Source organism: Silene latifolia, chromosome 11 (genome assembly GCF_048544455.1).
Source record: "Silene latifolia isolate original U9 population chromosome 11, ASM4854445v1, whole genome shotgun sequence".
NCBI classification, from domain to species: domain Eukaryota; kingdom Viridiplantae; phylum Streptophyta; class Magnoliopsida; order Caryophyllales; family Caryophyllaceae; genus Silene; species Silene latifolia.
Genome location: NC_133536.1, coordinates 47,560,450 through 47,583,388, shown reverse-complemented (window position 1 = coordinate 47,583,388; position 22,939 = coordinate 47,560,450). Strand labels below are relative to the sequence as shown.

Below are 22,939 nucleotides of genomic sequence, written 5' to 3'. Positions count from 1 at the left end.
ACTTAGCGGGATCGCACCAAAAAATGGCGCCGTTGCTGGGGACGGTGTTTGTTTGATTTAGATTTCTTTTTATTGTTATTAGTTGTGTCTTTCTTCACCTTGAGGAAGTAAAACTCCTCAAGGTTTGTTCTAATTGTTTTTGAGTTGTTTAATATTTTGCATGTCTAGAAGGTTACAAAGTGATTTGTTACCTTTTGACCGTGAAATCGAAAGAACCTTGACGAACAATAGGAGACTTGTTAGGAGGAATTTGAGAGGTGTTAGTGAAGTTGTTAAACCCACTAGTGAGTTTGTCAATCCTTTCGCAATAGAAGGAGAAGAAAACCCATTACACAATACCCCACAAAATCCACCTACAGTGCCAAAATTCTCGTCACACTCCGTACCCACCGAGGAGAATCTACCAAATGGTACTCCTACACCGCAACATCTCACCGGAAATTTTATTGCCAAGTCCGCCTTCATCCAACTAGTTCAGAGGAGCCAATTTGGGGGAATGCCTAGTGAGGATCCTCATTCTCATATGGAAACCTTTTGCGATTATTGTGATGCTATCTCTCAAACGGGCGTGACTCAAGACCAAATTAGATGGGTCTTATTTCCTTTTTCCTTAATCGGCACCGCAAAGCAATGGTTGAAGGGCCTTGATAAGGCCACCCTTGGAATAGATTCTTGGAAGAAGTTAGCTCTAGCTTTCTACAAAAAATTCTACCCACCGGAAAAGACCAACATGCTAAGAGCTCAAATTACGGGTTTTAAGCAAAGGGATGAAGAGTCTTTGTATGAAGCTTGGGAGCGGTTCAAGGGAATTTGTCGCTCATGTCCTCACCATGGACTTAGCGAATGGTTTTTGGTGCAACAATTTTGGAATGGTTTATATGAAGATTCTAGGAACATTCTCAATATGGGATCGAATGGGATGTTCACCGAGGTTGATGACAACCAAACTTGGAGCAAAATTGAAGAGATGGCAATCCACAATTCACAATATAGTAGGCCTCGCAAGGCTACTAGAGGAGGAAAGTATGAAGTGGACGCTGTTACTCAATTAGGTGCCCAACTAAGCTCCCATATCGATACAATCAACTTGAAGTTTGAACAAGCTATGGCTAGACTTGAGGAAAACTCAAAATCATCGAAGCATCATGTCAATGCCATGACGGCATCCTCATCAATCCCAAGTGGGATATGTGAGAATTGTGGAACTTTGGGTCATGACCCAAGTGAGTGTAGGGGAACAACCGAACAAGTGAATTAATGCTTTCCAAGCATATAAAAGTGGTACCCCTTATTCAAATTTTTACAATGAAAACACCAAGTTCCATCCAAATCTCTCATACAAAAGCCAAAATGTTCAAAACCCTCAAACAACATACACTCCACCACCCATGAGAAACCAAAATCAAAGACCCTTTTACAATCAAAACCAAGGTTACCAAAATCAAAACCCATACAATCACCAAAATGACCAAGGTTTTGATGTCCAAAAAGCGGTCCTCCAAATGCAAAAGAATCAACAAGAATTTTTCACCCAAATGCAAAAAGATAGCCAAGCAAAAGAAACCACCATCAACAACATTCTAGCTCACACCAAGATGTTGGAAACACAATTGACTCAACTAGCATCTTCAAGCTCACAAAGACAAAAGGGGCAATTACCACCTCAAAGTAATCCCCCTAGACATGAAACGGTTAGTGCCATTCACTTGAGAAGTGGTACAAGGTATGAAGCACCGAAGAAGCAAGTTGAGGATGAAGTTGTGGAAGCTAGTGAAAAGGAAGAAATTGTGCAAAACTCCAAAGATGGAGAATCATCAAAAGAAGAAAGTTCAAAGAAAAATGAAGACAAGGCCAAAGAGAAGGAGCCCATTGTGATTAGACTTCCTTTTCCAAGTCGTCAAGCCAAGCCCAAATTTGATGATTAACTTGGAAAGTTCATGGAAATTGTGAAGAATTTAGAAGTCTCAATTCCTTTCACGGAATTAATCAATCACGCTCCGGCCTATGCAAAGTACATGAAGGATATCCTCACAAAGAAGAAGTCAATCCGGAAACTTGAGACTATCGCCTTCACTAAGGTGAGTAGTGCAATACTTCAAGGGAGTTCACCTCCAAAGTTAAAGGATCCGGGAAGCTTCTCAATACCGTGTACCATTGGCGACACGACGATCAACAAAGCCTTATGTGATCTAGGGGCTAGTGTGAGTGTCATGCCATACTCGGTAAGTAAAAGGTTGGGGATGGGAGAGCTTAAATGCACCAACATCACACTCCAAATGGCCGATAGATCGACGAAGACACCGTTAGGGATATGGGAAGATGTTCCCTTGCGAATTGGGAAGTTTTTCATCCCGGTGGACTTTGTCATTGTTGATATGGAGGAAGATTCCAACATTCCAATCATCCTAGGAAGACCTTTCCTACACACCGCCGGTGCGGTAATTGATGTGAAACATGGAGAGCTCACTCTAGAAGTGGGAGATGAAAGCATAACTTTTAATCTTGACAAGACTATGAGAGCTCCTCGTTTGCATGAGCCATGTTTCATGATTGATCATTATAGCCGAAAAGATGAAAGGAAGAAATCGGAACTCCAATGGAGGAAGAAAATTGAAGATGCTCCATTCAAAGAGCAAGTGAATAGTAACAAGGAGAGCTTGCAAAGCTCATCAAAATCAACCAAGGAAGAAGAGGATGGCCTTATTGGCCAAGAGAAGAAATTGGGAGAGTTGTCTCCATCTAAGCAAGAGATTTTCAATGATCAACTCAATGAAGTTTGTGGTCTTTGGGACGACGAATTTGAAGGGATTTTTAATCCCTACATTGGACATGCCATCGATCATGATCAACAATAAGGGCCACGGTCTATTGAGGACCTCTACCATAATAATGAACAAGCTTTTGATTACTTCTTCAAGGTGTTGAGCAACATCAACAACACCTTGAACATGCCCCCTTGACATCTCATCAAGAATGAGAGTTTGGTGGAGTCCTCCTTAAACCACCACTTGTAAATATTTCTAACTCCCTAACTTACATTTCAATTCTTGTATTGCATTTTGTCATCTTTGGATTTTTAGTTACTTTGATCAAAATAATTGTCATGTAAGAGAGAAGTGAGGAAGGGACTAACAATTTCAATTGATGTGTAGTGCTTTACCTTAGTGTGGGGATGGCAATTGCCTAGGCTATCCATGCCTTAGTAGTGCCCCCACAATGAAGAACACAAGACTTGAAAGAAAGAATGGAAGAATGATAAAGGGAATGCGCTGTGCACGGGTGGAACTGAATCCGTGTACATAGGGGAAGAATCCGAGCAGATTCCCAAGAATCCGCCCGTCTTATGCAATCCGAGCGTCCTGCAGAAAAGACGCCCGTCTTGAACTAAGCTGAATTTTGAAATTTTCTTGACTGTTAAAGAATCCGAGCGGATTTCTGAAAATCCGCCCGTCCTGAAGAATCCGTCCGTCTTGTGAGAAAGACGCCCGTCTTTGCAGCTGAGGAAAACAAGCAAATTTCTCTGGACAGAAATTCGTCCGTCCTTGAGCAAATCCGCCCCTCCCGTGTTCAGCAAATCCGAGCGGATTGTACCAAATCCGCCCGTCTTTAGGCGAGTTTTTGCAAAGGTAGAAGAAGCAGAATCCGCACGGATTGCCCCTGCAGTTTTGAAATTTTCGGTCTCTTTAAAACCCCTCCCACCTTCATTCATTCATTCATTCATCCATAAACACTACCCACAACATCAAAACCCTCATCCTCTCCATCATAAAAACAAAAACCCTCAACAACATTCACCAAAATCAAATCAAACCATCCTTCCAACAACAAATTAATCACTCCTTCTTCAACAAAAATCAAAACCAAGAACAAAATCTTCAACCTTTGAGTCGATTTTTGTTTCATAAAGGCAAAGCCTTTCACCTTCAAATCGATTTGGGCATACTACAAATTGAAGATTTTTCACTCTTTTCTTGGTTAAGCTCATCAATGGCAAGGACTAAGGGAGCAACAAAGGCAACAAAGGCACCAAAGGCTAAGGCACTCTCACAAAGGCAAAAGGCTCTTCAAACAAAGAAAGCTTTGGCTATGGTGGTGGCAACACCAAACTTAGAAGTGCAACAACAACAACAACCTTCTATGGGACCATCAACATCTTCTACTCCGGTAATTAATCAACTTTTGCATTATCCGGAGGTAACTTTTATTTCCGATACCCATAGAAATACCTTTGTCAAGTTTGCTATGAAATCTATTCAATCCACCAAATTCATATGTAAAGATGCCTTGGAAAAATTGGGTGTTCTTGAACAACCAAAAGCCTTTTTCAAAGCCATGGGGTTGAAGAAATTGTTTGAAACAAAGGAATTGACATACCCCTCCCTTGTCTTGGAATTTTTAAGTTCTTTGAAAGTCACCAAAGTTGAGAATAGAGAAAATCTCGAGTTTCGTCTAGCTAATGTTAGTAGACGCATTACCTTTACGGAATTAGGTGAAATTTTGGGTCTTAGTGATGAATCGAGTTATCTTAAGCATTATGGAAAGTATGACCCCGAGCCTCTTTGGGAGGCAATCTCCGGGAAGAAATTTGAGGATTTTCATGCATGTCGTGCTCTTTTGGTCCATCATCCGGGCATAAGAGTATGGCACAAGGTTGTGGGAAATACCATAATTGCTAGGAAAGACACCAATCATTTCACAAGACTCGATTTTATTCTCCTTGAATCGGCTTTGAATATCGGAAGAATTCACACCAAGCCTTACAATTCTTTGAGGCTATTGGTTGATAGATGGCTCAATGTTGATAGTGGGAAGAAGGGCACGACCGTTATTGTCAATGGCGGCCTAGTCACGGTCCTAGCTAAGCACTTTGATCCTAATTTCAATAAGGATAAGAAGTACAAAGCAAAGGAAGGTGGCCATCTTATTGATATGCATATTATGATTCACAAGTTCAAGTGGGTTGCCCATAACCCCTTGATACTAAATATGGATGGCTAACTAGTGAAGCTAGATCGTTCACCTTGCCCTCGAAGATTTCTCGCCTAAGCGTCCACCGGACCAATTATCTACTTCCCCTTTCCGAAGAAGCCGAGTATATCATTCAACAACAAAAGGGTGATCTTGAAACCCCCTCCTCTTCCATTGTCATACCACCTTACCCCTTTAAGTATGAAGAGTTCAAGCCGGAAGGAATTGAAATTGGGAAAGACTATGTGACTCTTCTCATGCAAGCAATGCACAAGCAAGCCTATGAAGATCGAAAAAATGCGTATTTGGCTCAATATCCACCCCTCCTACATCTAGCTAGGCAAGGACTCCTTGATCCATCTTGTCCTTTGCCTAGTTGGGCGGATAGAGAAGTCTTATTTCCGGGTGCATCTAGGGACGTGGTGGGAGACAATGAGGTTGTTGGAAATGATGAAGAAGTTGATGATAATATTGAGGAAGAAGCAAGTGAAGATGGAGAAAGAAATGGTGAAGATGATGATGAGCAAGATGAGGAAGAAAGTGAAGAAGCAAATGATAAGGAAAGTGGCAATGTGACCACTTCTCATGAGGGAAGTGGTGATGATGATAGCATGATGGAAGACTAGCAAGCCTTGGAGACTCCTACACTCCCATGGTTTGTCTATATCTCTTTGTATTTTATTTAATTTTGATCATTGTTGGAGTAGTCCTAGCCCCATCAAAGGACTCACACCTCGGTACCATTGAGGTGTTCTTATTCTATTGTTCCCATTTGTAAAATCCAAAATGACAAATTAGTTTCATTCATAGCATAGTGTGTGCATAAACTATACCCATCCTTGGACATTAGCAATAGTGTCTTACTCGGTTTGGGGAAGTTAATGCATACGCAACGGGAGGTAATCTAAATTATCCTCTCCGTCATAACAAAAACCATGCATCATGTAGTGTAGCTTAGTATAGATTGCATTTAGTATAGAAATCATGCATCATCTTTGCATAATTTCCATCATTTTGGCCATTGAGGACAATGCCCATATTAGTGTGGGGATGGGAATTCTAACATTTAACTCTTATTCAAACAACCCATAAAAATTGAAAAAATTGAAAAACCCAAAAACAAGTTAATTTCCTTTGTATATATTGTCTTGTATATATTGTGTTTGTTTTATCCTTGTTCACATTGATTGACTACGCCACATCCGAGACATGAGGATATTGAAGACCGCATGGTATGATCTTTCCAATCTCCTTTTTCCTCTCTATGTTAATGACTATGTGGCTTTATTTTGATTGATGCGGTAAAAACAATGTGAACTTAGGACTTGCATTTAGATTATATGTCATATTAGTTGGTAGAATCATATGCATTAGTATGTTTATATGTTAGTTGCATCATGGCATGTAGTTTGCATGTTAGAAAATTTTGCGAAACCGTCTATTTGGGAAGCTTGACAAATGTATATAGGCCCTAGTAGATGTTTTTTCTTCTCAAGACTTTGCTTGTTAGAATGCTTGTAAAACACCCTAGGATGTGTCATGCTAGTATCCTTTTACCCATGGTTTAAGGCCGAGTCAAGAGTACCTTGTGGTGTGATAACTCCTTGGCTACCGTTTATTCCAAGGTGACCCTTAAAACCATGCACCCATACATCCATCATCCATGTTCTACCATACATTTTGTCAACAAAAGGGAATGGGCACAAAAAGAAATCAATTTGAGTTCAATGAAATGAAAAGTGAAAGAAAGTTTGCAAAAATGCATCAAATGAAAAGAGGAGCAAAAATAGAACTCCTAAGCTTCAAATACAAGGCACCCTCGTTACTAATTGGGGTGACTTTGAAAATGTTCAAAAAGAAATGCAAAAAAGTTGTCAAGTATTGAAATGCCAAAAATCAAAAAGAAATGGCAAAGAAAGTGTTCTCAAATGTCAAATGCCACAAGAAATTGGGGGGAAAAACAAAAACAAAAGCAAACTCCCAAAAGTGAAACCCAAATATCTATTGATCCCTTTATCATTCGTATCCATTTTTGTGCATGGTAGAGAGGGGACGACCCTTCTTCTTGTCTAGGCAAGAGGGGGAATTCCGCGATCCTCCAGTGTTTCTAACACCATAGGGAGTCTACTCTTGACAAAAGCATTTAACGATTGAGGACAAAGGTACCCTAGCTTGACACAACTTGGAGGTGATTTATTGGTATCCTTCTAGGCTTAGTAGTTTGAACAAATTGCATCTATGAAGGATTGTGTACCCTTGAATTGCTTCCCTTGTAGATAATTTCCGCCACTTGATGAGGAAGTGGCTATTCTTTTTGTAGATGCATCCATTATGTGTTTTTGTGTGCTTAATGTTTGGATGTGTCGCCATTTTGGCAAGACCCACCTTGCCTTGCAAGAAGGCATCCTACCTCATGGTTATCTTGTTGTGAGTTGAAGGGGCGGAGTGAGACCCGCTAATTGTCTCATATCGGCTATATTATTAGGATAGGTTAGTATTGGTCCTAGTCTTTGTCACCTCTTTACTCGGGACGAGCAAAGGTTCGGTTTCGGGATATTTGATGTGACCATAATTGGCGCATATTTAGCCCCCGAATTAGCCTTGTTTCCATGCTTTTTAGTGCTTATTTGGGTCATTTCTTATCTTTAGTTCTTTGTTTTGCATATTCTTTGAGATTTTGATCCCTTGGTAGGAAAGGAGTAAGAATGTTGCATTTTCATGGCAAAACGAGACTAAATTGATCGAATTCAATGACCAAGCATCAAGGAGAGACAAGATTAGAAGGCCTTTGTACATATCATAGTAGAAGAGTAATGTTGAGGAAAGATCCTTGAGTCCCCAAGGAAATCCCCAAGGAATTTATGAAGAAAAGGGAAGAAAAGAAGAAGTTACTATGCTGACTGACAATCCGAGCGGATTGTCAACAATCCGCCCGTCCAGCCTCTGCACAATCCGAGCGTCCCCAGCCTGAATCCGCTCGGATTCCCCCTCAACAATCCGTCCGGATTCCTCGCCCAAATCCGTCCGTCCCGACCTTATTCCGCCCGGATTTCTTCACAGCACGGATTGTCTTCTTCAAGCTACGAAAAGAGATGCCCTTCTCTCAGAAAATACCGGGTCCTCTTTGCTCAACTTAAAAAGTGTAATTACTAGTTTAGCCCTTAGTTAACCCTAATGCATCCTCCCTAATTTTCACTATAAATACCCCATTAGGCTAATTAGAGGAGCATGTTCTTCTTATCAATAATTAGTGTAGTTAATATCAATCAAATCTCTCTTCAATATTGTAATCAAGTATTAATCAAGTTTTAATCCAAGTTTTAGTTCTTTAATCTCTCTTTTGTTCATCCTTTATTTTGGGTAATTGAAGATTATTTGGGTTATTATTGGGAGATTGACAACCTCTCAATCTAGCATTCAAGTACTTCTATTATTCTTGCTTTATTATTGGAATCATTAGTAGGTATAATCTCTTAATCCCTTTTTAATTATTGTTAATTACTTTCATTTATTCATCATGTTTCATATTGTTAGTATGATTTAAAACCTTGCTAGCATGATCAACATGATAATGAGTGAGTAGTCTCTTAGCTAGGGTTAATGGGTGATTAGGGGAAACCAACATGGGGAATGATTCATGCTTAAATTAATATGCTTTCATGTTTTATTTGCTTGCTTGTTTTGATCTCAACTCATGCACATGTTATATTTGATGAAATGCTAAGCCTATGAATCCTTGCATTTACTATCATCTCCTATCTTTTCAATGAGACTTGTAAGACATAACCCAACTCGAGTCTCATTAGACCATGCATGTTGTTGAGTAGGGAAGATTAAGTCGACTTGTAGGTGTTGTACAATCTAATCGATTCGGCTCCGGGACCCAAACTTTCCTAGGATTGTAAGATATAACCCAACTCAACCCATCACAACAATAATTGCTTGCTTATAATTTGAGAACATGTTCGTATGATCATATCCCATGATTCCCCTATGATCCCATGACACCCTAGTGCCTTTAATCAATTGTTTACACCCCTTTTTATTCATCTTGCTTGTTTATTTTCATTGTTATTCTAGTTTAGTAACCTTCTACATCAACCCAATTTGTGACACCCCTTAGACACCACTAGTTACAATAGAAATCTCATTTCAACTCCCGTCCCATGGGATCCGACCTTTACTTGCCTCTTTACTAATTGTATAGTTGCTTGTTAAGCTATAAATTGTGTTTTGATTCGACCGTGACCAACGACCACATCTTAATTTGTGAACACTTGGCGGGATCGCATCAGGTGGAAAGAAAAATTACTATCAAAACCGGGGAAAGAGGTGCTAATTAAGGCTGTGGCCCAAGCAATCCCGACATATATGATGAGTCTTTTTGCCATTCCGGATGGAGTGATGGCTCGCTTTTGGTGGGGTTCGACGGAAGCTAATCGGAAGTTGCATTAGATGAGTTGGGACCGGCTGTGTGAACCGAAGTCAGAGGAGGGAATGGGGTTTAGAAATTTGAAAGTTTTTAATCAAACATTACTAGCAAAGAAAGTATGGCGACTGCTCCTCAACTCGAACTCGTTGGCAGGCCGTGTTTTGAAAGCACGTTATTTCAAGCATGACTCTGTCCTAGATGCGCGAAGAGGATATGATCCGAGCTTCTCATGGCGGACCCTTTGGGGATCGAAGTCACTGCTGCTTGAGGGATTGAAGTGGAGGGTTGGGAATGGGCAAACCATAGGGGTGTGGGACGAAGCATGGTTGACAGGCGAGACCGCGGGGAGGATTCCTACACCAAACATTGAAGCGGATCCAAGCATGCGAGTGGCTGAGCTCATTGATGTCGCGAGGGGGCAATGGAACGTTGAGTTACTTAGAGAGGTCATGACGACGGATGATGTGAGACTTGTCCTCCAATTATCTTTGAGTAAACGAATGCCTAGTGATGAACTGTTTTGGTGGCCGATGAAGGATGGGAAATATACGGTTAAGTCTGGGTATTGGTTAGGAAGGAGGAAGGCCACGATTACACGGGAAAATGAGGATTCTTTATACTCGTGGAAGCAAACATGGAAGCTCAATATACCGCCCAAACTGGCCCACTTTATCTGGAAAAATTTTGCGAAGATTTTACCGGTGCGAAAGTGCCTGTTCCATCGACATTGCTCCCCAAGTCCTCTCTGTAATTTTTGTCCAGAGGAGGAAAGTAGTGACCATGCTCTGTTTGGGTGTGCTTGGACGAAAAGCCATTGGGAGGTGAGCGGTTTGGGGAGATAATTGAAGCGGCACCGCATGAGTCGTGTGAGGAGCGAATTTCATGGATCATCAATAGACTTGGAGATGAGGAGAGGGGAAGGTTTCTTGCTATAGTGTGGGCAATATGGACTATACGGAACCAACAGCTGTTTGAGGATAATCCACCAAACGAGACTATCATCTGTTCGGGTTTTGTTAAGTTGGTGACGGATTATCGTGCATATGCAGCTCGTGTTCTTGCTAGGCCGTGTATGTCAATTGGTGTAGGAGGGAGTGGTTGGTCACCACCGTGCAATGGCACGATTAAAATAAATATGGATGCGTATTTGGCCGGAGATGGAAGTGTTGGGTTGGGGGCGACAGCGAGGGATAAGGATGGGCGGATTCTCTGGTTGGGATGCAGGCGTGTGGGGACCGACTGGAGTGTGGAGGTGGCGGAAGGTCAGGCTGCTTTGTTCGGGATTGACATAGCCAAGGAGAAGGGACTGTCGAAGGTGGTGCTGGAATGTGATGCCTTAAACTTGGTAAGAGTTGTTCGGGACAAGACTATAGCAAGAACTTTGTTTGGACTTTGTGTTGAGGATCTCTGTATTCTCCTTCTTTCTTTTGAGTCGGGTAGATGTGATCATGTAAAACGTGGGGGAAACACTGTGGCTCATTGTGTCGCACGAATATGTGAGTGTGTCGGGGAGGCCATTGTCTTTGTAACGGATTTTCCGCAAGGGGTTTTATCACTTGCGGAAATTGATTTAATAAAAGTACCCATGTTTTCCTTTAAAAAAAAGGGTACTTAGAAAGACAAATAGTGGGAATTGGGGAAAAAATGAATTGGAAAAGGAAATGACATATTGAAAATATTAATTTCATGATGATTTAAAAAGTAAATTGTGGAATTCTAAAAGTTTTTTCATTCAATTTTCTAAATTTATTTTACCATTAATTGTGAGAGTAAGTTATTTTGATTGTGGAATTGAAAACATAAGCTACTTATTTAATTTTTTTATGTATTAAAAATGCCATATAGAGTAAAATGACATTCAAGTGTCTTTTTAATTATATTGTAAATTGTAAAAATTAATTATTCCATGATGGTTCAAAAAAGTAAATTGTGGAATTTTAAAAGGTTTTTCATTCAATTTTCTAAATTTATTACCATTAACTATGAGAGTAAATTTTGATTGTGGAATTGAAAAAATAAGCTACTTATTGAAGTTTTTTATGTTTGTTAGCAATGTCATATGGAGTAAAAATTACACTCAAGTTATCTTTTTGATTATATTATATTGAATTTGTAGTATCACTTTTCTAATTTTTTAATTAATCATATCATATATTTAAAAAATATATATAATATAATAATAATAATAATAATAATAATAATAATAATAATGTCATATGGAGTATTTAATAAACATATATAATTTAAGAATAGTAATAATAATGTCACATTAATTTGCCATGTCGCATGCCATGTCACAATTTAATTTGTCATGTCACATTTACCACGTCACAATTAATTTACCATATCACATTAGCCTTTTAATTATATTTTATAGATGTCCTTGTGTCTTCTATGATAGATTTGTTGACTAAATTCTCCATTAACCTTAGATAAGGGCAATGCCAAAGGTTGAATGTTTTTGTTCATTTACTATTTCATTTAGTGCTTGATTGTGTAAGTTGTACTCTTAAAGTTTTACTTTGTTGTTTAAGTAGAATTCTGAAGACGGTAGAGTGCCACGTGGCATTTGAGTATGTGCTCAACTATCCTTTTAATACTCCCTCTATTTTTTTATATATGATTTTCTCACATTTCGAGACACACATTTTTCTCTTCAATATCTCTCAAATTATATGCTTAAATATAGTGCTATGTATACTCATATGAAAGAGTTTTTCATAAGGAATTTAATGGTATAAGTTTTATAATTTTCTATCAAATATATTTTTCTAAATATTAAAGTCAAAGACTCGTCTCAAAAAAGTAAAACGTCATATATTAAAAAATGGAGGGAGTACTATTATATATACGGAGTATTATATAGATAAATATGATTTCTCTAACATTCATAAATTTTGGGATATGATACATTTGATGGTGTTGTTTCCGTAATTAACTTTTTGAGTTTTAAAATTCATTCAATTAAGTTGATTAATGATCTCATTTTAACATGTGGCACATTTATCGTTCTTATGCCACGATGGCTTAAGATTTAATATAATATATATTTTTTTCTTGAAAATTAGAATTAAAGTACGTATTTAATGTAATATGAATTAAAAACGTACATAAAAATGTAGTTAATTTGGTGTTTAAATCTATGCATTTATTTATTGATTTACCTATTAATGCTTGTTTAAAGACTACATGACAAGTGTCAAATCACAACATTTTCAATAGGATAATATTTAACACATGCTTTCATTTCTAATTTTCATGAATTTTGGTATACAAATGGTGTAATTGATTGTATTATTTCCATAAATAATTTTTAGAGTAGATATCAAAATTGTTTCCATCTTCTAGTAAATTTATTGTTTCTTCTGCATTATGGCATGTGGTCACTACAAAATACACATCAAACAATTAAACAACCTATCAATTTGATAATAAAAGATTTTATATAGATAACTAATGTATGTGTATAGATAATTATATCATCATTGAAAAACTAGTTATTCCGAATGAAAAACTTCAAACTATACAATACTAGTTTTAATGCCTTAATGGCTCAAAGGTCATATGTTATGATCAGTGTCGTACGCATCAATGTGTGTACCCTTGGCACTCGTCTTGAAAAGATAGAGAGATTGTTAACAGACGACCAATATGATAGATGACATTATTACTAATAGGTACCAAGATAATTACAAGTTTAGAGCATTTTCTCAAGAATCATGAGACAAGTTCGATCAAAATCAAGGACTAAAATCTTCCATTCGTGATACGTAGTTACTTGTTCCGAATAATTAGACATAATGATATATGTACCTAAAACTTGTATTCAAATCCCACAGTGGTAATTGTTGATTTGTTGGATACCATAATTTCTCTTCTTGGACTCGTGAAGCATTTTCTAACTTTCTTCCTTTATTTACTTACAGCTAATTGTCATTATTGTCAACGCATTTTATTAAGTTTCTTGAACTTATATTTTCGTAGTAAGAAATAAATTTAGCAAGAATAATTCGCTTTTGCATTATGTTTATAACAAAGAGAGGACGTAGACTTTATTTTAGTTTTTATATGAAATTTTTTAAAATTATGATTAAGATAAAATTTATTAATCCAATTATGAGACACACTAACTAATCGCAATCAGTACTGCTACTTTTCTTACTCTTGTTGTTACCATTTTTTCTTGTACTACTCCCGATGTTACTACTGTTACTTTCACTATTCCAACTGTTATTATTGCTACTTTCATTACCTCACTGTTTCTACCGTTCTTGTAGTTACTCCCTCTGTTACTATTGTTATTGTTATTGGTATTGCTACTGTACGTTATTGTTGACATATTTTTACAAAAAAAAAAAGGACATTAAATCGACATGAATTTTAACAAGACATGCTAGTGGTATTATTTATTACGAGATTAAATGAAGTTGGGGGGTTATTACGAGAATATGACCTATACTTCAGAACATTCCTGTTAATTTTTGTCTTTGGGTTTTCCAGTGGCTCCACTGTGTATTTTCGAATTTTACTTCGTATCCCTAGTTTTTAAAAACATCATTGATACACTAAACTTCACGGTTGGAGTAAGAGATCTCTTACCATTTGAACTAACTCTTGTTCTTTTATTAAATAGTTCTTAAAACACCTAAAACTATTAAAGATCTCTTACCATTTCATAAATGATATTTATGTTAATGGCATGACAAAAAAATTCCAAATCATCAACAAAGATAGCTTATATTAAACATTTAAAAGAACCAATTAGAGTATTTAGAGATACCATTGATATTTGTTTTTGGAAAACAAGGAATACCACTTAAAATTCGAAAAAAATACGTGAAAGAATTTTTTTTAGACAAATTGTTCTATAGGACCATTTTTAGTAAAAGACTAGCCTAATGGCATAAAGCCCAACTAAGTAAGTTAATAAATGTGTAAAAAAAAATGTTTATTTTGATAACATAATACTTTATCTTGATAACTTGCATATTTAAATATATCGGTATTCATTATAAGATATCGGGTAATCAAAATAAAATTGAAATATGAATGTAATTATATGTTGACTTTGAGCTTTTCTCTTTTTGGGTCAGTCCTATGCTATAGGACGGTCCTATAGGAGAGTTGCTGTTTTTTTTTATTATAGTTAAATATTGGCCCGACCAAACCGAGTCGACCAGATCGACCCAGGTCTAATCACATGGGATGTTTTCATATGGGCTAGCAGTCATCAATTAATCAAAAGAGTAAAAAGGCCCAAGTGAACAAGAGGAAGTGAACAACGCCGAAATAGAGCATAATGACCAGTAATGTGCGTGAGCCGTGGGGGAGCGCAAGTAAGTTACGCGTGTCGTGGGTAACCAAGGCCAATTTCCTGCATTGTTTGGTTATTTCCTTGTTCTAGCTATTCTAATATTACCATGATATAATTACTAGCTATGTATATTTTTAGGTTAACTACATAACCTTTATTATTATGATTCATTATCAAGATTGTATTGGGAGACTATTAGTAGAACAACCCTAATATTATTCAAGATGACTATGTGTAACTATTTTTCATCTCGGATTTAAGCAGTTGAAACACTCAAGGTGATCAAATTTGATTTTTTTTAGTTTTTAATCTTAGTTATTGTGAATTACTCAGTTAATAATTATATGAATGTTGATTGACGATTGTTAATCTTGATACTGCGTGAAGACCTTTGTTTGCAAATATTCTAGTATATAAGAGTCGATTTTTGTATGAAAGTGTTTGATAATTACTCTTTTTTTAAATTTAGATTAGAAATATTATCATGGTTACAACTTTGTTTCACTATATAAAATGTTCTATTTATTCACGCAATATTATTATCTATAACCTTCAAATCCCACGTAACTACTGAAAAATATTGAAGGAAAAAAAAAACTTACAATTACATATGGACTTGAGGAGTTCAGGTTTAAGCTCGCAAACTTGATAACGAGCTCAGTTTTTCCAAGCTTGGGTCAATTCGAGCTAGATTTTTTTTTTTCATGAGCACAAGACGATCAAAGTTAATCTTGAGTCCAGCTCAAGTCATTATCATTCCTATTGTAATACCCGTCATAATTTAAGGATGTAAGACCCTTTGTATGCATATAAGTGCTATGGTACTGGCTTCTGAAAGACTAATAGGGGAGTTTGAACAAATGTGTCAAAGTTGGGATCGCTTGTATTAGGGTCAACTTCAACTGTAATATCTAGAGTATTAGCGCTTCTTGGGGTGTTTCGAGTTTGAGGTGAAATCTAAATGTCTACCTTTCCAACTCATGGTCACAAGTTTCATTCCGATTAGTATCGAAGAAATGGCGGTTGTTTGAAATTCGGTGCGCAAGGCTGAACTCGCCGAGGCAAGGGTCTCTCGATCGAGTAGAGCACTTACTTGATCGAGCGAGGGCCTTACTCGATCGAGGAACCCTCGAGTAGCAGCACGAGTTATTTTCCTATAACCGACTTTGCTAATTTCAGTATATTATTAATATTATAATCTATCATAAGACCAACCTATGTTATCTAAGCCTATAAATACCTCTTAGTCATCAGATTAAAACACTTTTTACCTAGCTTAAGATCCATGTCACATAAAAACTTAGTTGAGAGAAAATTAGAGAGGAATTGTGATTTGTGTTGTGGCTTCAATCAAGTTCATACCGTTTTCATTGTAAGTTGGTTTAAACTATACTGTAATCAATTATTTACGCTTCGTTCAATAATTTGCTACCCTATACCGTACTCTTGACCGTCGTTTGACAGTGGAGAACCGAACCTTAATTCGAGTTTTGGAGTCGTTAGTTTATCGTTCTTGATCGCATAGATTAGTTGTTGATTGTATGTCGTTATATGTTTAATATAGGTCGTGAATTCATACAGGAATAGTACTAACTTGTTTGCTAGGCTTGTTGCAAAAAGAATTTGCAAAAAGGTAGGGATTTCCTACTCAACTTGTATATTTGTTATTATTTGCATTCCTGATAGTAGTTGTGACGGTTTGTTGAATTACGTGAAATTCGATTGATCAGTTACGTGGAATCTATGGAAGGTTATATGAGATGAAATGTTTACACACAATAAGAATTCCTGTTTCGGGCAACTTAATTAGGCGACTGCTGAATATAGTCGCCAAATTGTCGACTAAAATAAAAATCGGGTGACTGAAGACAGTCACCAAATTGGCGACTACCAAAACCTATGGAATTATTGGAACAGGCGACTGATTTACAAAAATGGCGACTGAAATCAGTAGCCATATTGGCGACTACTGTTTATCATTCGCCACTTTTTTAAGCAGCTTTGAAAACACGGGACTTTGCTCCCTGTCTCGTACTTTACCAATTTACACAAACACAAAAAGAAGGAAACCCGTACTCCGCTTCACACCACATGCCGATTTCCGACCACCACCACTCTGACCACCGCAACTTCGACCACCACCACAGCCGGCTCTCCTTACTTCTCTCTTACTTCCTTTGATATCTATATTTGATGGTATAATTTCTTAGTTTTGAATTTCAATTTCTTAGTTTAATTTTAATTTAATTTGTTTTTGTAATTACTATTAAGATGATTTTATATGTTTATATAAAAATTTATGTTGATTATTAGGTTTTTAGATGTTATTTAATTAGGTTTTGGTGAAATTGGGATTAAGTGTTATATAAATTGGGGGTTTTAATAGTTATAATTGTGATAATATTAGTGTTGTTAGTATTGTTGATTTTGATTAGTATTGGTGTCGTTAGTGTTGTTTATTTTTATTGGTATTAGTGTTGTTATTATTGGTGATTTTGATTAGTTAATTAGTATAATGTTAGTAATGTTGAAGGTAGAAGGTAGAAGTTAGTATATAATGTTAGTAACGTCGAATGTAGTAAGTTATATAAAGTTTGTATTGTTGAAGGTAGTAAATTATTATAATTAGAATGATGTGGAGTATTCTTAAAGTTAGTAAATTAGTATAGTTAGTATAATTTTAGTTAATTAGTATTGTTGAAGTTAGTAATGAAGTATAATTATTATAATATTGTACGGATTATTGTTAAAGATGGTTCTATAAATTATTCTTAAAAATATGGTTTATATATTATCTAGATTAAAATGAATAGATTGGAACGTGGATGGATGTACGAAGAAATAGTAGATAAGAAGAAACGTCCTACCGCTGGATTTATAATGGGTGTTCGTGAATTTATTGAATTTGCTAAATGACAAGATGAATATGATTTGGTACAAAATAAAATTACGTGTCCTTGTACTAAAAGCAAAAAACTTGAAATATCTACATTGTAACACCCTGACACAAACCGGGTCGAGATCGATCACTATGATAGCTCACAAGGCTGTGTATATGGCCCACATATCAACAGGGTCCTCCATAGTGCACTTTGTCCTCAATCATGTGCATCCCGAGAACCTTCACAGGAGGTCACAAATCCTAAGACTACTCTCAGTGAAACACGCTTAACCGTGGAGTTCTTTTGCATGGATGACCATAAAAGAAAGTGCACTTTGTTGATATGAGTAGTACTTTCAATCCCTTTAAGCACTAGTCATTTAAGCATATCACTGGACCTCTTCAATTAACGTAGGGTGTTACATACATGACATAGAGGTAGAAGGACATCTTTATACAAATAGATTTTGTCCAAATTAGTACCATGCCGTCATCATAACAACCATAAACTAATCGGTTTAGTTGAGAGAATCGTGATAATGTAGTTGTTTCAAAAACAATATTTTATGGTTGTTATGCTGACGGCATGGTGACTCTTTTGTGGTATACATGTTGTCGTGCTTATTTACTTTGGTGACGGTGTAGGGACTTTGTAGTATACATGTTGGCATTATATGATGATTTCATTGAGTACTGCGTGATCCTTCGAGTTGTTTTTTCACGTTCTGGGTTTGCTTTTTGGATGAATTTCGGGGACGAAATTCCTTTTAAGGGGGCGGGGAGGGGGAGACTGTAATAGTCGCTGATGGATCATATTTATATGCATTTATATACCTCCCCTTAGTTACTTTTGATGCGGTTTTCGTGCTAAATTACATTTTGTTTATATGTCATTTATATTAGAATGTTGTTACTTCCGCTATTTGGTGTTTAATGCGGGAATGATGCATTTGTGGAGCAAAAGAATGAAATATAGCACCGCGGAGATGTCATGATGGAATACACGAAGCATGACACGGAAATCTAGAAGAATAAATTAAAGGAAGAGAATTGAAGAAGATTAGACAAAGAAAAGAGTTGAAGCACGAAGTACTCGCTCGATCAAGTGTGCAAAGACTCGATCGAGTGGTGGTGTACTCGATCGAGTATGCATAGACTCGATCGAGTGGTGGTGTACTATATTCTAACGACTTTTCGCGCAAGTTTCCTAAATCGGTTTATGTTTAGTATAAATACCCAAATCGTACCCTATTATATTTTTACGTCATATTTTACCTAGTACGCCACTTTACAATAAAAATCTCTAAAAACCATTAGTTTAGTTTTATTGCTATTATTTCGGATCTAACCATTCTTTAATTACGGTATTGTTAATCTTTCCTCAGTTATTGTTAATTCAAAGTTCTAGTTCATTCAATTGCTTATTATTCATCTTTATATGCTTTCAATCATGTCTTTCATTATTATTATTATTGCTGTTAATTCTCCTAGTATGCGTAGCTAATTCCTTTATCTAGGATGAAAAGGGATCTAGCTTGTTAGAAAGGGTAATTAATGAATTGATAGTTAAATTGCTTCTTTGTTGTTGTTCAGTTGATTGTTTTGAATCTAGTTGATTAATTACTGTAGGATTAATTAATTAGCGTTGCAAACTAGGATTTTCACCGAACGGGTTAAGACTAGTACAAGCTACGTTAATTGAATAGAGTTGACTTAATGATCGCGACCACATGTTAAGTTAGATCTAAAAGACATATTAGAATCTGTAATACTCCGTATTTATGAGTCTTTGGGTACTCTATCGAGTAGGCCTTACTCTGTCGAGTAAGGGTGAGTTGCGTTTTAAAATAGTTTCTGACCTGTTGGGTACTCGATCGAGTAACTAGGATACTCGATCGAGTAAGGGGGCACTCGATTGAGTACCTTAGCTACTCGATCGAGTAGCCGGTTTACGGGGAGTTATTTCTCAGGTTTTGTTAATTATGCGATTAAGATATATAACCTTTTCCGTCATCATTCTAAATACTTTTGCAAAACCTAATTTACTGTCAAAGAGAGAAAGCAAGTACGTTCATCATCTTAATCGCATTGTTAGCGAATCCCGGAGTTTGGAAGGTCGGTTTTCATCGTTGGTTATACCGTTGAGATCCTTGCGTCGAGGGTAAGATCTATGTACCCTTTTTATTGTCTTTCCTTTAAGTTGGTTAAACCCTAATATGGGAATTTGGGGGTTTTTGAGTAGTATGTGATTTGGTAGCATTTGTATGTTGTATGATAGGAGGAGGTTTTGTAGAGGAAGCTTTTTGATACAGCAGTAGAGACCGTCTGATAGTGTGCTTTCCAGGTAGGATTTCTTACTCAGTATTAGTCCCATAATGGGATGTTTGTTGATGTGTTGAGATTGATTGTTTGATATAGTAATTGCATTGTGACGATTGTGATTGTGATTGTGATTGTGGTCTATGGTCCTCGAGGCGTGTCCTCGGCTGAGTGGGGTCACTTGCGGGAGTGGTTTCACGCCCTAGTTTCGCCTTCTGTGGAACCCGCCACAGAAGGGATGTGCACATTAATGGACAGGGTTATCGCTCATTATGAGGAGCGGGGATTTGGTGGCTACGGCTGCGGTCCCTCACTGGCAAGGCTGGTTCAGTGGACAGTCAGTGATTGAGATGATTGGAATTGGTGTGGTTGTGTGTGTGACAGTCAAGCTGTCTGTTTATCTTATTGTTGTTATATATATTGAATTGTGTGATTAGTACTGACCCCGGTTGTTGTTTTGTAAACCTGCGGTGATCCATTCGGGGATGGTGAGCAGATATTGAGCAGGTTTGAGATGAGTCTTTGGGATATTTGGGATTGCCACGATATGATGATAGAAGTCTTCCTCTCGTAGCTTAGTAGTTTCTTTACATTTCAGTTAGAATAAGTAAAAATGATCGGTTTGAGGACATGTATTATACTTTTGGTTTTGGTTTCGAGAATTGTAACCCTTCACTAAGTATTTCTATTTAAACGTTGTTTCTTTATTGTTTATTTGATTATCATTGCCTCGGGTAACCGAGATGGTAATACCTTCATACCTGGGTGGTCCTGGTAAGGCACTTGGAGTATGGGGGTGTTACAAATGGTATCAGAGAGACGATCCTGAAACCTGTAACCAATGAATTTAATGAATATAGGGAGTCAATTAAAATGAACCCGGGGTAAAGGTTGTAGGAGCTAATGCAAAGGCTTGGGAGACGTCCTAAAGTCGCGAACTCGCCCTACAATTTTGAACCGGTCACCATGGGATATGAGTCGGGATCGCTATGTGTTTATCTTGTGAATTGTGTACCTATATGGTGATGTGTTTTACGTGCTTCTGATCTTCACCTACTCGATCGAGTAAGTCACTTACTCGATCGAGTGGCCGGTACTCGATCTAGTGACCCCTGTTTTGGGTCATATGCTTATCTTTTGACATTCGTTGCATATTATGTTTAATTCAAAGTTGTTATTTTACTTCTTTATGCATTGTTTTACATGTAAGTTGGTCTTGATACGTAAGTTACCCAATCTTATGGGGTGGTGAGTGGCACCTTATGGTGAGTATGAGTTTGGTGGGAGGAGATGAGCTATATGTGGTTGTGCTGAGAAGTGGAAAAAGAAAAAGAATATGGATGAGCTGATTGAGGCATGGTGCAAGTTTTGGTGAGACGTGGTGAGTTATTTATTCGCGAAATTGAGTGATGTAAAAGTAAGTGAAAGTGGGTAAGGGATGATGTGGGTCTAAGGTACGTGAGAATGAAAAGATTGAAGGAAGGTTTGGATAGTGGCAACTTGAGATGTGTAAAGAATTATGGAGTGAGATGGTTAGGAGTCGTGTGGGTCAAGAATATATGTAGTGAAAGTTCGTTTTAAAGGGGTTCAGAAGAGTGGTATATAGTGAACTTTATGGAGACATGTTGCGAGGTGGATTTGTAGACAGTGAGTGAGTTTGGGAGATTTGGTTTATTAAGAGGTGAAACTACGTGTGATTTCTTTGGGCATTTAACGGCATGAAATGAAGTTGTTTAAACAGTGAACGTTGATTTTATGGATAGGTTAGTGGCAAGTGTGAGCGATAGCATAATAAGAGAAGATCCATGGTAAGAAAGAGTGAGATGATATCGACATGAAATAATGGCATTTGAGCTTTGGCGGAATGAGAAGGTAACCGGATCACTAAAGAATTAGATAGAAGTAATAAGGAGTTGAGCTATTAAATGGTATTGTTGAATGTGAAGAGAAAAGAAGAGTAAAAAGTAAGCTAAGGAAAATTTTCACTGGAGTTATGTGATATAAAGGTAAGGAATCATCGAAATGTGTGATATTATCATGAGGAAGTTAGTTAATGGTTATATGGGAGCTTCAGGACAACATGATTAATAATGAGTTTCGAGGAATTAAGGGAGTAAGAGTTGGTGGAGTATTTACACGATATGAGATTTTTGGTGGAAAGTTAGATGACGATACAATTAAGATAGTATTGGGAATAATGTTGAGGTAATTTTGTTGATGGATTTGATGTTCTTTATTTGGGCATGTTAACCAAAGATAGAAGAAAAACCGTGCTATTTTGATATGAGTGTAAGAGGTTTGGTATACGAGCAGTGGTGGTATTGTGGTGTTGTCACTAGTGGTTAAGGGTGATGATAGATAAGAAAGACAGCAGTCCTAGAGAGGTTGATTTTACAAAGGCCGGATTGATATGTATGGTTGTAAGGGAGTATAAGATGTGGTTATATGAGGCGAGCGCTAGTGGTTGAATATTAATGGTATGGCATGAGGTGATGGTTATGCGAATGGGAAAATATGTTATGAGGGGCATATGAGTTAAGCTCGGGCGACAGGTAACCTTTATCGAGTGGTAACTTACGTGATCACGATTGACTAGTTGGATGTGATTATGGGTCTATGATGTGTATAAATGTTTGTGTGGGGTTCTGACCTCACGAGAAGCGGTATGGTGTGATAGTTATAAAGATGTTATATGAATGTTTGTGATATATGTAGGGTACGACAATCTGATGGAATGAGGCTAAAAAGGTAATAACTTGATTGATTTGGCATGGCTAGTTATAATTTTATGTGCATTGATAACACATGCGTATTTCGTGAAATGGTAGAGATGATGTTCATAAGGTGCTTATCTGTTTATCCATATACTATGTTGCGTTGTGATTTAATAAAGTGTATTTGAGTAAGTTTTTCTTGTCTGAGAAGTTATGCTGAGTCAGTGTATATGGGTTTGAGTAAGTTGTGATGTCTATCGGTGCGGTTGTGGTGCCTCGGGTGGTGATCCGAGCACGGTACTTCGTGTTGT

General features: G+C 37.2%; 1 non-coding gene across 1 annotated transcript; it reads right to left on the bottom strand.

Moving 5' to 3' along the window:
• Positions 1 to 730: 730 nt before the first annotated feature.
• LOC141616504 (small nucleolar RNA R71) lies at positions 731 to 837 on the bottom strand. The gene has a single exon (XR_012530850.1). It is a non-coding gene; the product is annotated as a small nucleolar RNA R71 (small nucleolar RNA).
• Positions 838 to 22,939: the final 22,102 nt, after the last annotated feature.